Source organism: Oncorhynchus nerka, linkage group LG23, assembly GCF_034236695.1.
Source record: "Oncorhynchus nerka isolate Pitt River linkage group LG23, Oner_Uvic_2.0, whole genome shotgun sequence".
Taxonomy (NCBI): Eukaryota; Metazoa; Chordata; class Actinopteri; order Salmoniformes; family Salmonidae; genus Oncorhynchus; species Oncorhynchus nerka.
In genome coordinates this window covers 55,819,749-55,838,922 of record NC_088418.1, presented here as the reverse complement: position 1 = coordinate 55,838,922, position 19,174 = coordinate 55,819,749, and the positions used below count along the sequence as shown (strand labels likewise).

General features: G+C 41.5%; 1 pseudogene; it reads right to left on the bottom strand.

Annotated features, from left to right (window-relative positions):
• Positions 1-8,673: 8,673 nt before the first annotated feature.
• Positions 8,674-19,174, bottom strand: part of LOC115115484 (synaptotagmin-1-like) — a 78,877-nt pseudogene continuing 68,376 nt past the window's right edge.

Here is a 19,174-nt window from a genome sequence, read left to right as displayed (position 1 = left end):
ACAATATTTTAGTTGGTAACCTAACTGATTAAAGTTTTTTTTTTTATGTAATCAGATTACATAAAAAACTCTGACGGCAGGAGCCAAGAATATACTCTGCGATTTTGCCAACTACAGAGGAGTAGACTAGAGTGGCTCAGAGGTTAAGGCTGGTGTCCCAGGTTTATTATAGTTGACTTATTACAGTTGAGTTACACCGAGTGTACAAAACATTAAGAACACCTTTCTTATATTGAATTGCATGTTGACTCCATTGTTTCCCCTCTCAGAACCTAGGCAAATTTCAACAACACTTGAATTCAACACTGGGTGAACAGGGAGTACAGGAGGGTGCTGAATACACACCCCTTGGGGGGCCCGTGTAGAGGATCTGTGTTGCCTACCCTCACCACCTGGAGTCGGCCTGTCAGGAAATATAGGACCCAGTTGCACAGAGAGGAGTTCAGACTCTGAGCTTAGTGACATCTTGAAACAAGTGGGGACGACAGGCTGGGATAGGGAGAGTATGAAAATGTCCATAAAAGAGCCAGCTGGTCTGTGCATGCTCTGAACTAGGCAATATGATATGAGCCTTCGCTAGAATGGCAATGGTTGTTAAGAAAAGGATTGTTAAGAATTGTTCTTGAACCTTCAACATAGAAATGCTACCAAAAATAATTTACAGAAACTCGTTATAAATGATCAAGTCATCCATGATTCACCAAATTACATTTTGAAAGAAGAAGCTAAATGTTTTAAGTATATGTTTTCTTTATAATAATATACAACAATTGCTTGAAACAATTGAACATTATGAAACATCAAAGATACCAGGCCTGGTCTTCATAGCAGACTTCTATATAAATGCCTGGATTACTTTCATTTTGGTGAATCTCTTATACAACGGGTTAAAGTTGTGTAAAGCAACCCCAGATGTCAAATAGTAAATAATGGTTACTTCTTAAGAGGAGTAAAACAAAGCTGTCCGTTGTCTCCATATCTATTTAATATGGCCATTAAAATGCTAGCTATAAAAATGAGATCCAACAAGAACATCAAGGGGTTAGAAATCCAGGGGACAAAACAAGAGTGTCGATATATGCCGATGACTCAAGTTTTTTCTTATGTTCGCAATCTGGATTCCTGAAGATCTTGATCACTTTTCTAGCCTCTCTGGACTAAAACCTAATTATGACCCGTGTACCATATTATGTATTGGATCGTTAAAAGACACCATGTTTACACTACCCTGTAGTTTATGGAGAAATCATTGATTAACACATTGATTAACTCTTTGGTCCTATCACAGTTTATTTACTTACTAATGGCACTGCCTACTCCAGATGAATTGTTTTTTAAATTGTAATATTTCATTTTATTTGGAATGCTAAGCCAGACAAAATTAAACATCCATATTTGTATAATGAATATGAGTTTGGGGGGGCTAAAATGATTCAATATTAATGCTTGAAACCTCTTACTAAAAGCTTCACTCATACATAAGTTATACTAAAACCCCAAATGCTTCTCCAGTAGATTATTAAGAAAGGCTCATCCTTTGTTCTCAAATTGACTTTTTGCCTTCATATAGATGACAACTTCTCATTACCGACCAATTGAAAAGTAAATTTTGTTTAAAGTATCGCCCTTTCTTAAACAAGCCATACAAAGATGGTTACAATTTTATCCTCCAGAAAATATTACAACAAATGTTATAGTTAAACTCCAATATACTGATTAATAAAAAATAAAAATAAATCTTTATGGCGAAAAAAAAGTATTATTTATTAATGATATTATGAATAGAAATGGTGGGGTTATGTCACATATGCAGCTATCGAAAATATATGGGAATGTCTGCTCAATCAAAATTTACAACCAACTGATTGCAGCATTACCACAATAATGGCAAGTGGAAAAGGGAGAAGGTATGGAACTTATTTGCCTGTCAAATATTAAAGATACAAATTGGCTGAGTTTCATTTGAAGATAATTTTTTTTGACATCTGCGCCGTACAGGTTGAAAAATAAATGGGAAGAGATTTTCGATGTACAGATTCCATGGCACATGAACTGGTACAGAAAACAACACTTGAGTAAACACTTAGAGTTTTTACATTTAAATTATTAGATACAATTCTTGCCACCAACAGAATTCTATATATATGGTGCATACAACATTCTCAGCTCTGTAGATTTTGCTGCGAAGAGACAGAATCACTAGATAATTTATTCTGGTATTGCCCCTATGTAGCTTGTTTCTGGTCACAGGTTCAGGTATGGTTAAAAAAATAGCTTATGTTTGGTAATGCATTATTGTTATGTGATTGCTTTATATAAAGGTAACATGTACAGTATGTAAAATGTGTATGCAAAATGTGTATGCAAAATGTATATGCAAAATGTGTATGTAAAATGTATATGTAAAATGTATATGTTAAATGTATATGCAAAATGTGTATGCAAAATGTGTATGTAAAATGTGTATGCAAAATGTGTATGTAAAATGTGTATGCAAAATGTGTATGTAAAATGTATATGCAAAATGTGTATGTAAAATGTGTATGTAAAATGTATATGCAAAATGTGTATGTAAAATGTATATGTAAAATGTATATGCAAAATGTGTATGTAAAATATATATGCAAAATGTGTATGTAAAATGTATTTGCAAAATGTATATGCAAAATGTGTATGTAAAATGTGTATGCAAAATGTGTATGTAAAATGTATTTGCAAAATGTATATGCAAAATGTGTATGTAAAATGTATTTGCAAAATGTATATGCAAAATGTGTATGCAAAATGTGTATGTAAAATGTATTTGCAAAATGTATATGCAAAATGTGTATGCAAAATGTGTATGTAAAATGTATTTGCAAAATGTATATGCAAAATGTGTATGCAAAATGTGTATGTAAAATGTATTTGCAAAATGTATATGCAAAATGTGTATGCAAAATGTGTATGTAAAATGTGTATGCAAAATGTGTATGCAAAATGTGTATGTAAAATGTATATGCAAAATGTGTATGTAAAATGTGTATGCAAAATGTGTATGTAAAATATATATGCAAAATGTGTATGTAAAATATATATGCAAAATGTGTATGCAAAATGTGTATGTAAAATATATATGCAAAATGTGTATGTAAAATGTATTTGCAAAATGTATATGCAAAATGTGTATGTAAAATGTGTATGCAAAATGTGTATGTAAAATGTATATGCAAAATGTATGAATATGTGGCAGAAAAGCTGTAAAAAAAACTACAAATATATTTGTCCTCCTGTGGAAGGGTTAATAAAAACTAAAAACATTAGATTGTTGACCTAAGAGGTCAGTTCCACATTACTACTGCTGGTTCAAATCCAATGCAAATAGAAGATATCCTTAAATAATTGTCTGAAAGTTACCAAATCATTATACGTTTATAGAATAAAACCATTTCAACCACACCAAACCCAGGTTCATTCGATGCATACGATTCCTATCACCAATTCAGAGTGAAAGTTAAACTCCCTTAAGTCATCTGAGAGTATTCCTGGGCTATATTCAAAGAATCTTAAGTGGATAGTATGCACTTTCAGATCTCCTGGTGGATAAAGTTGACGGTAAGTTTTGCAGATGTTCAGATCAGCAAATATGGGTTCGATCTCCATTGTCCGGGCAATAAACATGTGAACTGCTACGAATTTGACTAATGTATCAAGTATACTGGATGAAGACTCAGAAGGTATGTGTTACTTCCTTTCACACTGTGTGTTCCCATTCACTGTCTCTGTTAGTCATTTGATCATGTCTGAATGATTGTCAGGTCATTCCATCTCAAAAAGCACTAGAAAGGATTTTGACACCCACCATCTCAGATTGTTCTGAAATAATTGATGTTGTTATAAAAATATAAGATTAGCCTTCATGCAACATTATTTTGTTGAAATATAATTGGATCGATGAGGAATTAAACTAATTGATTGGATCCAAATTGACCATTTAAATAGGGATCACATAATATTCACTAAATATAGTAGCTAACATCCTTTCTAGCAATGAGTTAAACATGAGGAATCCAAACGAATGGTCAAAAAGCCACCCACGGACCCCCCCATTACCCCACACCACTGCTACCCCAACAACTAGTATACAGTATCAGTTCTCTATGTTTGACAAGTAGTATGAAGCTGTGGCTTGTAGTATTGCTTATCCATAATATGTAATGTATTCCCTGTGAATCTGGAGATGTTTTTTTCCCCTCATAAAAAATGTGTAATTTAAATCACTTGGATTATTTACTGTGAATTTACCAGGTTTTGACCACTAGATGCTGCTGTTGCTGCTATACTGCCACACTCTTATACATTTTTCTGGTCTCTGTTGATTAAACAGATTACAGCATTTCCTAGATTTGGCTCATTATGAAAATAAATCTAGGTTTTATAAGCACTCAATGTTTATTATTCAATTCACTCAATGCTTCTTATTCTTATGCTGATGAAGGCATGTTGTCGAAAATGTGAATGTCAGTATTATCTGCTCGCACATCAAAATTAAAATAAAAGTGAACCAAACCAGTATCCGGAAAAAAAGAAGCACTTGAAAAGGTTCTGTATCAACAGGAAATAAAACAATTTATTGATAATTTGTGTATATGAAGTTATATAACAACAGTCAAAAACTCCACAGAATGAATCACTACACAAAGTGAAACAAAACTGTAAAACACCTCATAAAAAATGAAGGTATACACAGCAATATACAGTATCTGTCAGCTCGCTGTCACCGCGAGCGATATGGCAGGAAAAACAGCCCAAACAGTTGTACAAGATTACAGAGAAAATGTCAACACAGAAAATACTCAAGCAGGCAGTTGATATACACAAAGGCAACTAGGATCTTTCTACAGCATCAGACTCTAATACTTTACACAGCTTCGTCTTGAAAGGTTAGAGTGGCTTTTTGTTGTCGTCATTTTAGAGAATCGTGTATGTTTCTGGTCACACAGTGAGATGTATGGGCTTTTCTTGAATAGGATGTGAGTGGTTTTGCTTCCACACTTTAGTAGGGGGGACCAGTAAAGTAGCATTACATTGCAGCTAATGGCTTTTCTTGTGGTGAGTTACACACCTCACAATCTGATCCTGTAATGCTGCCTCTTACTGTAGTGTCCCGCCCCTCAAGAGTTTGACGCTTTCCTTTCCTTTTGTTGAAGCATTTTGATTTCCTTCCCCTTTAAATACTGATTACAGCCTTTCGTTTGTGATTTAGTCGTACCCCTATGGAGTTGCTCATCCCATTCAAATACTGAGCCTACGTTTTATCCTTGTTTTATTTAAACAAGTGTTTTTTGTAATTCATGATTTAAGGGATGCATAATAAATATGTTACATGAAAAAATATATAGATCAAGAGGGAATGTAATTCATTAGAGCACATTCTGCTGTGATTAAATGTATGTTCAATGTTTCTGGAATGTATAGTTTATCCGGGGAAGGTCTACCCAAAAGGGTGTTTAAATACATAAATTAAAACACACACAAATCAACATATTTCTGCAACAATGAAAGAAAAGTGGCAACTACGAATCCCACAGTTAATCACCACAAACACACAGCCCATTCTTTACATTCAGAGTTTTCATTTCAAATATAAAAGTATTTTCAACAGGGTTGTAAACATAACTTATTAATAAAAAAGAATCATAATTAGATATAGTATAGTAGATCAGGTTCATACAACGATGGATGACGTTATCATGACAAGATGTGATACGTTTCAATATGATAAATTCATTAATTTTTGGACAATTATGAAAATATGTACATATGCACTTTTAGAGGGTGAGGGGTCACTTAAATGTTTTCATGTGTATGTGGGTGTCATATTTTGGTATTTCCCATTCCCAATATGTCCTGAAATTTCTGATGCTGGATCTGTGTGCAAGAAAAAACTAACTAGATAGGAGGGAACCCTTAACAGAAGGATTTTAGATGTCAGACTCCAACCACCACAGAATCTACATGTGCTGTGTCCTAACCATCTCACTGGAGAGGAACACGTCTGACTTGATAGGAGTCAACTTTAAATATTCATTTTTTTTCTCGGGCAAACACTACAAACACAACACTATGGGATGAACATACAAGTATTGCACAGTGCTCAACGTAATGCTGTGTGAATCCAACCACTCTCGCTCTCCCATAAAACATTCTAGAACTCCTGTGTGTAGCCCTGTCAATCAACCAACCAGCCGCGGCACAGTAATAAGAACTGACGATGCCACGCACTCTCTCAGCATGTGGAAGGGAAATGGCAGTACAACGTCACTACAGAACACACTTGTCGCTATTGATAAAGTCTACACCTCTAAGCACGCACGGCAGTCACAGTGACACACAAAGCTTTCCTCAGAGACGCCCATGGAATGACAAATAGCTTTTTGATAATAGTGCTATCAACTACACAACGACATTGAAAACATTTAGAAGCTACTCCTGAAGCTAGCATCCAGTATATGCATGGAGGTTCCTCCAAGATAAGAGACTTCACGGATTTCATGGATTCAAGCGTCTTACTTATTCCTCTTATTGGACCGTATTAAAGGACGTAAAAACAAATATTATCCCCTATGCAGATCATTAACTTTTGCAGTCATTGTTTATATCCCATTGTTCTCTTGGTGTTGTACTGAGAGCCAACAATAGAAAACTGGCTAACTACGGTTTACTCAACGAAGAGATACAGTTATATGGTTGTTGCTTTCATGTACTGTTCCTTTAATTAAACAACAAGAACCAGTCGGGCTCCTGGACAGAAGCTCCCCTGCGCATTGAGCGTCCTTAAATAAGGCCCGTCAACATAGTGTAAAGAAGTCAACAAGCTATAGCCGGTTCAAAGGCATACAGTGCAAAACAGTAGCCGTACAGAAAGTAAGATTGGCAGTATAACATGGCTCTATTGCCACTGTGAGAAGGCAACACAAAGCTGCTATTTAGGGCACCTTGTGCAGCCAAATACATTGTTCCCGATAAACCAAAGCTACGACCACTACCTAGTGGGAGTGTGCATGGAGAGAAGGTTACTCTACATGTGTCACCTCCCTGAAAATGGCAGTGTTTAGAAACTCACTTTACTTCCAGTCAATATAATAATCATATACTGACCCATCAAATCACTCACTTCAGCTTTAATCTAGATGAAATAGATTGAAGGCAAGGGGATGTTATCATAAGAGACAGCCCCATGGTGTTGGTAGATCTCCCCCTCCCCCCAGCCCCATGGTGTTGGTAGATCTCCCCCCCAGCCCCATGGTGTTGGTAGATCTCCCCCAGCCCCATGGTGTTGGTAGATCTCCCCCAGCCCCATGGTGTTGGTAGATCTCCCCCCCAGCCCCATGGTGTTGGTAGATCTCCCCCAGCCCCATGGTGTTGGTAGATCTCCCCCAGCCCCATGGTGTTGGTAGATCTCCCCCAGCCCCATGGTGTTGGTAGATCTCCCCCATCCCAGCCCCATGGTGTTGGTAGATCTCCCCCATCCCAGCCCCATGGTGTTGGTAGATCTCCCCCAGCCCCATGGTGTTGGTAGATCTCCCAGCCCCCTCCCCCAGCCCCATGGTGTTGGTAGATCTCCCCCCATCCCAGCCCCATGGTGTTGGTAGATCTCCCCCCAGCCCCATGGTGTTGGTAGATCTCCCCCATCCCAGCCCCATGGTGTTGGTAGATCTCCCCCTCCCAGCCCCATGGTGTTGGTAGATCTCCCAGCCCCCCATCCCAGCCCCATGGTGTTGGTAGATCTCCCCCCTCCCAGCCCCATGGTGTTGGTAGATCTCCCCCATCCCAGCCGCATGGTGTTGGTAGATCCCCCCCAGCCCCATGGTGTTGGTAGATCTCCCCCCCAGCCCCATGGTGTTGGTAGATCTCCCCCCCAGCCCCATGGTGTTGGTAGATCTCCCCCCAGCCCCATGGTGTTGGTAGATCTCCCCCCAGCCCCCATCCCAGCCCCATGGTGTTGGTAGATCTCCCCCCCAGCCCCATGGTGTTGGTAGATCTCCCCCAGCCCCATGGTGTTGGTAGATCCCCCAGCCCCATGGTGTTGGTAGATCTCCCCCCATCCCAGCCCCATGGTGTTGGTAGATCTCCCCATCCCAGCCCCATGGTGTTGGTAGATCTCCCCCATCCCAGCCCCATGGTGTTGGTAGATCTCCCCCATCCCAGCCCCATGGTGTTGGTAGATCTCCCAGCCCCCCATCCCAGCCCCATGGTGTTGGTAGATCTCCCCCCATCCCAGCCCCATGGTGTTGGTAGATCTCCCCCATCCCAGCCCCATGGTGTTGGTAGATCTCCCCCATCCCAGCCCCATGGTGTTGGTAGATCTCCCCCATCCCAGCCCCATGGTGTTGGTAGATCTCCCCCATCCCAGCCCCATGGTGTTGGTAGATCCCCCAGCCCCATGGTGTTGGTAGATCTCCCCCATCCCAGCCCCATGGTGTTGGTAGATCTCCCCCATCCCAGCCCCATGGTGTTGGTAGATCCCCCAGCCCCATGGTGTTGGTAGATCCCCCCCAGCCCCATGGTGTTGGTAGATCCCCCAGCCCCATGGTGTTGGTAGATCCCCCAGCCCCATGGTGTTGGTAGATCTCCCCCCATCCCAGCCCCATGGTGTTGGTAGATCCCCCCCAGCCCCATGGTGTTGGTAGATCTCCCCCCCATCCCAGCCTTTAGCAAATATTGTTTAAAAAATCATGCAGTTTACAAAAAAATCAGCTGAATTTATCAAAAAAATGGTCATCTAAAAGTCAATTTTCCATCTTTGGAGACCTTGAGACTCCAATGTCCTGAACATAATCAGTTTCCAACAACAAGGCTATTGAAAGTAAGCGGTTAACAAAATATTGTTCAACAAGCTTGAGGACACAATGGCTACTCCTTGATTCTATTTCATATGGGGTCAGTTTCAGAGGGGGGTTGGCGGAATAGTCGTTTGGGTTTAAGAGGACCGGTCTGTAAAAAAATAAATAATAATTTAACGAACAGATGGCCTTTCAAATGAGGACCTATTTCACTTAAAAGTAACTGACTGTGTCACAAGGTAATGCCCTGCTTAAGGAAAAGGAAAAAGGCTAACCGGTTTGCATCGATTTGAGAGATCCTCCAGAACATTGTGTTTCAAGCAAAACAAGTAGGTCCTCTGATGGAGAAATGTGTATAAAAGGTGTAGAAGAAACCATGTGCTTGTATACTATCCAGCAGCATATATTTTCCCATGAAACCATAGTAGTTAACGGCCTAGTTTTCTGTGTATTTCAACTTTTCTCTGCAATGGTTCATTAGTAAACATAAAGCCAGACACCGTCCTTTACAATGTGACTATACTTCCATTAGCATCTTACAGGGTAGAATTGCTTTCTTCTTCCTCTGGAATGCAATAAGGTCCATTTTTTTATCCTGTAATATATAATATCGTCTCTCCTATATCTGCATTTACATCATTTAAAATAGAACATCTTATTAAAAACATCCAGATATACATCGATTAGGAAACGGGTAACAACATACCAACATAAATTAGAAATAATTTTTGCCTGCAGACTGATATATACAACTGTGGTACAATAAATGTCTTTCAGTCATGCGCTATCTATACAGATCATATTGCTTAAAAGGGGGCATTTGGTTAGGGGGGATCAGGGCGTAGAGATGGACAACAAAGTCAGGTCAGGGGCGGGGACTCCCAACCTGACAAATAGAAACACAAATCTGAACGACAGGGCCTAGGGGTTTTGAAAGAACCATTAACAATTACAAAAGAAGGCGATAAGACAAGTAGTATGGGGTTGGTGGGAAGGATGGGTGTGGGCTGGATTGGTTTGACGGTGGATGGACTCATATATCACTGAGGTATTTACACATACTGGCTAAAGAGCACTATGGGGAAGGTGCTGAAAGGGCCCTGCCTATTTTTTTGTGGAGAGCTGAGCGTCCACCTCCTCCTCCACCTTCAGCACGTGCCACTGGGCGATGGGTCTCCTGGGGTTGGCCAGCATATCCGACCAGTGGCGCAGCTCCGTCCCGAGCTGTTGAGGCCCACAAAGACCTTGCCGATGGCATCGTTCTTGCCGATCTTGTCATAGTCCAGAACGGTTACAACAACTTGAACTTTCTGTAAGGGGAAAAGTAGGGAGGAAGACATTGGAAGAAATTATGAGTTTGCGGGATACACACACTGTACAGGTAACTAAAGTAATGTAGTGGTAAGATTTAAAGCTCACAGACTATAGTCATGGACATTTTATGATTTGTGTAGTGCTGAGAAGTTTTTTTGAGAACTCAGTATTCACCCAAAGTAACAGAGAATAATAATATTGTCTCAAGTCCCCAGACAGCCTACTTCCTCTATTGAGCACAACAATTGGTTTGACGGTGTGTGTTCGGCTACCTACGTTGGCTAATTTCTCAAATTCCAAAAGCAGTACAATTAGAATACAAGTGGTTGTAACCTCCACTCTGTCTAATGCTCCTGACTAACAGAGTGGCCTATTTGAGTGAAGAGTGATATGCTCCCTTGAAGAGCCAGTCCTAAGTGCTAATTAGCAGTAGATACCATTTGAAGACTGGTCCTGAATCTTTCCAGAGCCAAACGCACAACAGATTGTAATCTCACTCAGAGGTCAACCTTTCAACCTCAGCATGTGTTTATTCAAAGTGTCTCAGCAATGAGGGGTGATCCGTGCGTCATCTGCTGGAAGGGAATATGAATCAGCACACTAAGAGCTCTGATTAAGTTTCGATCCACATGAGAGAGGAGAGAGGAACTGCTCTACCTGTGTAGATGCCGAGTCACTGTTCTCCCAAAGCATGTAATGAAACGCTGCACCAAGTCTCAGACTGTCAGTTGGGGTCAAGTAGCTTTTAAAGAGATAGCTGACCCCCTCAAATCCCCTTTGAGGTATAACAACGACAGAGACACTTGTATTTGGGTTGTTCTATCCCTTTAAAGAGAAGGACCCTCTGTGGAGGAAGGAGTGTACTTAGCAGTATAGGCTTCCTCTACTGTCTCCCCTCTCTCGAATGAGTGTGTATGGAATGTTCCGATTGGCATCCTCACAGGCTGGGAGGGGTTAGGCAGCGAAATGAAACGGAGACACATGGAACCAAACTCGTGGTTTGTGAAGTGCTAAATCAATTTAAGGCAATTACTTTTTTATGCCTGGCGTGTTGACGCCCGCTCACAGATAATTCCCCCTTGGTCCAATTTGCATGCACTTTATCTTCTTTAATTCTCTGGGCCTAGTAGCTTTAAAGTGCTTTCTCATGAAGCCATTTGTCCTCAAAAACTGCAGCGCCTTACTAAACTCTATATACACATTTCATCGCACTGGATAAAAAAAAGGTACTGAATTGCACCGTGAAGAAGAGATATTTGAATGTTGAAATGTAATCACCGGCCAAAGGCTTGTAATCAGGGATGTGTTGAGAATGGCATTACTTCTCACCACTCCCCTGTGCAATTGTCTAAACTTGTGAAATGAAGGCATTTAATGAGAAATCATATGGGGGGGATTTCTAGCCTGAGTTAAGCGCGTGTAAATGGAAACATCATTCCCTTTTCATGCACTTTTCTCTCTATGACTATTCTGACCTTGAACTTGAGCATGAGAACAGCATTCTATTCACACACTTCATTTGGGGTGGAGATCAACGAAATGAAGGTGTGGCAGAGGTGTGTCTACAAATACACTGCATTCTGAACTTGACTTAACTCCCTCATCATTCTACCACCTTGGCATGCGTGTGATGAAACCGTGAATAAAGTTCGAGCGAACCTGCCGGTACCAAGTGGGAAAAGCATGTACTTTCTTTTTTTTCTGATAGAAATGACAGCATTCTCCATGCACAGTCATTTATCAATTGATAAGAGCTATTGATAAGAGCTAGGTGAATGAGGAATCCATTTGGAGAAGAGGATTGTAAATACATGGACGATTATGTATTTTTCTCCTTATGATCCATGGAGACGAATGTTAACCAGTCATATGGAAGAAAACTGAAAATCAAATCAATATCATATGTATTGCGGCCCCTTTTCCACCGTGAAGTAGGCTGTAAATAGCTGTGCCGTTAATCTGATTTTATTTGTGTGCCCTCATAATTTGCATGGATACAATTTGGAGACCCAAGCTAAAGGCTTTCTGTACGGCTGAATCTGCCAATTTGATGTATGTGCTGTAGAATGTTTTACCTATATACCCAGGCTTTTTGCACATTGCTAGCTGTCACTTAGGAGTTTGTTTCCTTAAATTTGCTGCCTACATTTTGAATGATTCCATTCTATTCCGTTTACTTTTCTTTCCTCTCTCATGTCCGTGTAGTTGTTCCCAAGGGTCGCTAGCATTAGTGGATCATAATAGGCTAACATTGTGCAATAATTTGGGACATTTTTTATTTTTATTTTTTATTTCACCTTTATTTAACCAGGTAGGCTAGTTGAGAACAAATTCTCATTTGCAACTGCGACCTGGCCAAGATAAAGCATAGCAGTGTGAACAGACAACACAGAGTTACACATGGAGTAAACAATTAACAAGTCAATAACACAGTACCCCACATGTAGCCTACTTGAATCATTATGGAACTCAGACCACACGTAGCAGTTTAAACCTGGAACCTGGTGCATGGTTCCCAATGACTGGACCGTTGTCATACAGTTCCATGATTAGTGAGGATCAGGGTAGATTTCTAGGGCTACTGTTCAACCCCTATAGTACACCTATTTCTACCTTCAAATAATTCAATGGATTTAACTTGAATGTTTCAACTTTTACAATATGTATTTTTGATTCATCAATATATTTTGTGCGTAAACTCACTCCAAACCTGTTTAATATGATTCATACATACTTTCCTAACGCTATTATTTGCTTAAATAATCTACAAGATCAGAGTATTTTTTTTAAATCTACCAGTTGGTGCTGAAACTGAGACAAATATGCAAATACAGTTGAAGTCGGACGTTAACATACATTTAGGATGGAGTCATTAAAACCTGTTTTTCAACCACTCCACAAATTTCTTGTTAACAAACTATAGTTTTGGCAAGTCGGTTAGGACATATACTTTGTGCTTGGCACAAGTAATTTTTCCAACAATTGTTTACAGACAGATTGTATCACAATTCCAGTGGGTCAGAAGTTTACATACACTAAGTTGACTGCGCCTTTAATCAGCATGGAAAATTCCAGAAAATGTCATGGCTTTAGAAGCTTCTGATAGGCTAATTGACATCATTTGAGTCAATTGGAGGTGTACCTGTGGATGTATTTCAAGGCCTACCTTCAAACTCAGAATCTTTGCTTGACATCATTGGAAAATCAAAAGAAATCAGCCAAGACCTCGGGGAAAAAAATGTAGACCTCCACAAGTCTGGTTCATCCTTGGGAGCAATTTCCAAATGCCTGAAGGTACCACAATCATCTGTACAAACAATAGTATGCAAGTATAAACACCATTGGACCACGCAGCCGTCATACCTCTCAGGAAGGAGAGGCGTTCTGTCTCCTAGAGATGAACGTACTTTGGTGCGAAAAGTGCAAATCAATCCCAGAACAACAGCAAAGGACCTTGTGAAGATGGTGGAGGAAACAGGTACAAAAGTACTATATCCACAGTAAAACAAGCCCTATATCAGCATTACCTGAAAGGCCACTCAGCAAGGAAGAACCCACTACTCAAAAAACACTATAAAAAAAGCCAGACTACGGTTTGCAACTTCGTACCTTTTGGATCGTACTTTTTGGAGAAATGTCCTCGGTTCTGATGAAAAAAAAATAGAATTGTTTGGCCATAATGACCATCGCTATGTTTGGAGGAAAAAGGGGGAGGCTTGCAAGCCAAAGAACACCATCCAAACCGTGAAGCACGGGGGTGGCAGCATCATGTTGTGGGGGAGCTTTGCAGCAGGAGGTGCACTTCACAAAATAGATGGCATCATGAGGTGTGAAAATTCTGTGGATTTATTGAAGTAACATCTCAAGACATCAGTCAGGAAGTTAAAGCTTGGTCGCAAATGGGTCTTCCAAATGGACAATAACCCCAAGCATACTTCCAAAGTTGTGGCAAAATGGCTAAAGGACAACAAAGTCAAAGCTATTTTTGTTTCATCAGACCAGAGGACATTTCTCCAAAAAGTACGATATTTGTCCCTAACCGTAGTCTGGCTTTTTTATGGCGGTTTTGGAGCAGTGGCTTCTTCCTTGCTGAGCGGCCTTTCAGGTTATGTCAACACAGGACTAGTTTTACTGTGGATATAGTTACTTTTGCACCTGTTTCCTCCTGCATCTTCACAAGGTCCTTTGCTGTTGTTCTGGGATTGATTTGCACTTTTCGCACCAAAGTACGTTCATCTCTAGGACACAGAACGCCTCTCCTTCCTGAGCGGTATAATGGCTATATGGTCCCATGGTGTTTATACTTGCATACTACTGTTTGTACAGATGAACGTGATACCTTCAGGCATTTGGACATTTCTCCCAAGGATGAACCAGACTTGTGGAGGTCTACAATTTTTTCTTTGAGGTCTTGGCTCATTTCTTTTGATTTTCCCATGATGTCAAGCAAAGAGGCACTGAGTTTGAAGGTAGGCCTTGAAATACATCCACAGGTACACCTCCAATTGACTCAAATGATGTCAATTAGTCTATCAGAAGCTACCAAAGCCATGACATAATTATCTGGAATTTTCCAAGCTTAGAGCTTAAAGGCACAGTCAACTTTGTGCATGTAAACTATTGACCCACTGGAATTGTGATACAATGAATTATAAGTGAAATAATCTAGTCTGTTAACAATTCTTGGGAAAATTACTTGTGTCATGCACAAAGTAGATGTCCTAACCAACTTGCCAAAACTATAGTATGTTAACAAGAAAAAAACTAGTTTTAATGACTCCAATCTAAGTGTATGTAAACTTCCGACTTCAACTGTAGATGTTTTTCTTTCATTGTTCCCTATATTCTGATAAAATAACAATTAAAGGTACACTAATGCATTACACAGCTGCATTAAGTATGAATACTGACTAGTGAGAAGCGCATAGGAAACGCGTACATTTACTAAGTCTGAATCGGGCCCGTGATGAATAGAGCCTGAGACTGATTATCCTGTGGGCTAAGGACCACACATTCACACGCTAATTTCAAGCCACCAAATCACTCTTAGTAGCCACAAGCTTTGAACACAATCTCCTTGTCATTTGTCTCGGTGTTGGCACTAAGTCTTATTTGAAGTATTCTTTAAAAAAAACTTGACTTGGTGGTTTATGACTGAGCTCAATTAGATCTAGTCTTAATGCTTCAACAACATGGAGAACTCCCAAGATGTGCATGGGGATGTACAACACCATTACCTGGATTTGCTCGAATGGCACTTCAAAGCTGAAGGACTCGTTGTAGTAAGGGTTGAGGGTGTTCTTCTTGATTGTCGTCTTCTTCTTCTTCAGCCTCTTCCCGTTCTGCATCAGGTGGATCTTCACGTAGGGATCTGAGGAAAGAAGAGAGGACCAGGTTAGAACCCACTGCATCAGGTGGATCTTCACGTAGGGATCTGAGGAAAGAAGAGAGGCCCAGGTTAGAACCTACTGCATCAGGTGGATCTTCACGTAGGGATCTGAGGAAAGAAGAGAGGGCCAGGTTAGAACCCACTGCATCAGGTGGATCTTCACGTAGGGATCTGAGGAAAGAAGAGAGGGCCAGGTTAGAACCCACTGCATCAGGTGGATCTTCACGTAGGGATCTGAGGAAAGAAGAGAGGCCCAGGTTAGAACCCACTGCATCAGGTGGATCTTCACGTAGGGATCTGAGGAAAGAAGAGAGGGCCAGGTTAGAACCTACTGCATCAGGTGGATCTTCACGTAGGGATCTGAGGAAAGAAGAGAGGGCCAGGTTAGAACCCTGCATCTGCATCAGGTGGATCTTCAGGTGGATCTTCACGTAGGGATCTGAGGAAAGAAGAGAGGGCCAGGTTAGAACCCACTGCATCAGGTGGATCTTCACGTAGGGATCTGAGGAAAGAAGAGAGGGCCAGGTTAGAACCTACTGCATCAGGTGGATCTTCGTAGGGATCTGAGGAAATAAGAGATGCCCAGGGAATACTGCATCAGGTGGACGTAGGGATCTGAGAAGAGAGGGCCAAGTTAGAACCTCCTGCATCAGGTGGATCTTCACGTAGGGATCTGAGGAAAGAAGAGAGGCCCAGGTTAGAACCTCCTGCATCAGGTGGATTTTCACGTAGGGATCTGAGGAAAGAAGAGAGGCCCAGGTTAGAACCCACTGCATCAGGTGGATCTTCACATAGGGATCTGAGGGAGGTTCTGCATCAGGTGGATCTTCACATAGGGATCTGAGGAAAGAAGAGAGGGCCAGGTTAGAACCTCCTGCATCAGGTGGATCTTCACATAGGGATCTGAGGAAAGAAGAGAGGGCCAGGTTAGAACCCACTGCATCAGGTGGATCTTCACGTAGGGATCTGAGGAAAGAAGAGAGGGCCAGGTTAGAACCTACTGCATCAGGTGGATCTTCACGTAGGGATCTGAGGAAATAAGAGATGCCCAGGTTAGAACCTACTGCATCAGGTGGATCTTCACGTAGGGATCTGAGGAAAGAAGAGAGGGCCAAGTTAGAACCTCCTGCATCAGGTGGATCTTCACGTAGGGATCTGAGGAAAGAAGAGAGGCCCAGGTTAGAACCCACTGCATCAGGTGGATCTTCACGTAGGGATCTGAGGAAAGAAGAGAGGGCCAAGTTAGAACCTCCTGCATCAGGTGGATCTTCACGTAGGGATCTGAGGAAAGAAGAGAGGCCCAGGTTAGAACCTCCTGCATCAGGTGGATTTTCACGTAGGGATCTGAGGAAAGAAGAGAGGCCCAGGTTAGAACCCACTGCATCAGGTGGATCTTCACAGGGATCTGAGGAAAGTAGGGATGCATCTGGAGTAGGGAAGAAGAGAGGGCCAGGTTAGAACCCACTGCATCAGGTGGATCTTCACGTAGGGATCTGAGGAAAGAAGAGAGGCCCAGGTTAGAACCTCCTGCATCAGGTGGATTTTCACGTAGGGATCTGAGGAAAGAAGAGAGGCCCAGGTTAGAACCCACTGCATCAGGTGGATTTTCACGTAGGGATCTGAGGAAAGAAGAGAGGCCCAGGTTAGAACCCACTGCATCAGGTGGATCTTCACGTAGGGATCTGAGGAAAGAAGAGAGGGCCAGGTTAGAACCCACTGCATCAGGTGGATCTTCACATAGGGATCTGAGGAAAGAAGAGAGGGCCAGGTTAGAACCTACTGCCACAAGGCATATACACCCTCCCTTTCTAGTGTATATACACTCATATGTTTTAGTCACACCTTGTCCGTCCCTTTATTTGGATATATCAACATGGAGATGAATCACACAATCTGATAACATTCACCGTACTTACAAACCCATTTCAAATCATATACAAGAGAAACAGATTTGCGCACAATTTCTATGAATAGAATTTCGCTGCTTTTTGAAGTGGCTCATGTTTTCGCCACTTTCACTGGAGGGCCTCATTTCTGTTCTCCAGTAATGACGACTGAAGCCTCTCCAGGGTGGGCCTGCTGTGGCCGGCCCTGTGGCCCCCCTCTCTCTGGTAATCAGGTCAAGAGGACCAGTAAAAGATGCAGACTCACCCATCAGCCTTCCTGCTTTATCATTGGCAATCAAGACATTGGACTAGCATGGCTAGCAACCCTGATTTCTTTTTACTCCTATCGGAATGGTAATGACAAGCAGGAAGTAGAGGGGGGAGAGGAGGGTGTGGAGTGGCACCCTGTTTGAGACAAGACACTTGAGTTTTGGAGAACTAATGAGCCTGGCTAATGGACTGCCATTGAAACCAATTCGAGCTAGATAGTGGACACAGACTTATCTTAATGAATACAGGTCACGCCATTTATCTTTCAAGACGAGACAGTGTTTGTTGGTTCTAGGATCAACAAACACAAAGAAATAGGATAGGATATGGCATGGTAATTGGGCTAAATGACCAATCACATTAATGGAAAGGATGGCAGTTACAATTGAGCACCAGCATGGTAATGCATCAATGAAGCAAGCCATCAGTATCAATCCTCATAATGCTCTCTCGTTCTAAAATACTGCTTGTTCTCATAATCTACATGTATCTGTGGCTCCCAGATGCCTTTATTAGGATGTCCTTGATGCTCATGGAGTAGGGCTGGAAAATACAGTTTTGACTGTGGAACTCCTAGCAATGGCAAACATTTGTTATCCAACTTAGAGGGCAAGGAGGATATATAGGCAGTTGTCCAACTGAATGTATTCAACTGAAGTGTGTTGTCTGCTGAATCAGAGAGGTGAGGGGGGCTGCCTTGATCAACATCCACAGCGCCCAGGGAACAGTGGGTTAACAGCCTTGCTCAGGGCTAGAACGACAGATGTTTATCTTGTCAGCTCAGAGGATTTGATCCAGCAACCTTCTGGTTGCAGGCCCAACACTCTAACCACTAGGCTAAGTTACCCGTGAATGTTCATACTTGATTTGCCTTGTCAGGTACAGGTGTCCAAAACAATATTTTCTGTCCTAAAGCATTCTGTCCTAAAGAAAAATGTATCAACCCCTACAAGAATGTAGATTCATTATAATAATTTACATTTCCTGTTGCTGCAGGCATATTTTCCTGCTGTAGATAAATGTCTCAAATGAAGACCCTAAGAGCTGATTGGTCACTGGCAGGTTCATCCCATAGCTGTGTGGACAGTGTACACTGAGACACAGAGAAAAAGAGAAGCAGAACAGAGGGAAAGAAAGGCAATGGACAGAGGGAAAGAGAGAAAAAGAAAGGACATTGACAAAGAGTGACAGCGAGAGAAAGACAGAGAGAACTGAGTGAACGAAGAGAGAGTGAGTGACCAGAATGAAGAGAACAGCTAGAACAAAAAGAGAGAAAGAGGGAGAGAAAGAGAATGCAGCCTCGAGAGCGGGTGTCCATTGTGACGTTTTTTACTCTCCTGTGGTTCGGTGAGGGCTGTGCGATGATAAAAGAGACAGTGGAGGAGAGGTGTGTGTTAGTGAATAGGCCCAGCAGTATCTAAATGGGAATCTTCTCCAGTGTCGGACTGTGAGCATCACACGGCCGTATCACCACTTTCTATCAGACTCTT